This window comes from Strigops habroptila, chromosome 3 (genome assembly GCF_004027225.2).
Source record: "Strigops habroptila isolate Jane chromosome 3, bStrHab1.2.pri, whole genome shotgun sequence".
Classification (NCBI taxonomy): Eukaryota; Metazoa; Chordata; class Aves; order Psittaciformes; family Psittacidae; genus Strigops; species Strigops habroptila.
This window is the reverse complement of record NC_044279.2, coordinates 982677-983333: the sequence shown is the minus strand read 5'-3', so window position 1 is coordinate 983333 and position 657 is coordinate 982677.

The window sequence follows — 657 nt, the reverse complement described above, 5'->3', positions numbered from 1 at the left end:
GGCTCCTCCGAGTGGGCGGGGCGCGGGGGGCCCCTCCCTCTGCTCTCATTGGCCTCGCTCGCTGTCACTCACCTGTGGGAGCACCTCTACCCCTCAGCCCCGCCCATCACGGGGCCGTTGCCTGGCAACGCGGTGGGCGGCGGGCGTGGTTTGGCGTGGTGGGCGTGGCTTATGTGGTCATACATGTGCGGTCAGGCTGTGGGCGTGGTTTGACCAGAGCCAGTGGGCGGGGCTTAGCGCTGTGGGCGGGGCTTAGCCCGCGGCGCTCCCCCCCACCTCATGGCTCCGGGCGCGCCACGCCGCCGCCGGGGGCACCGCGAAGCCTCCGGGGACCCCCCCGGTTCCCCCCGCCCCGACCCCGGGAGGGGACCCGAGAACCGGTACCGGGGAGGGTCCGGGGGGGCCCTGGGGGCCCGGGGAGGGCGGGGCCGGGCGCGCTTCCCCTTTCTGGGGAGAACCGCGGCTTTAACTTGCAAATTTGGGGCTTTTTCACGTATTTTTAGGCGCTTCCGGGCAGCGGGTTGGGAAAGGGGAAGGAAACGGAACGGGCGCGGGTTTTCCCCTTCTCCACCCCCGTTCCCACCCGCTCCGTGCTCCGGGAAGCGCTGAGCCTTCCCTTTCCTTTTAATTTCATTATTTTGGGGAAAAAAATCCTTA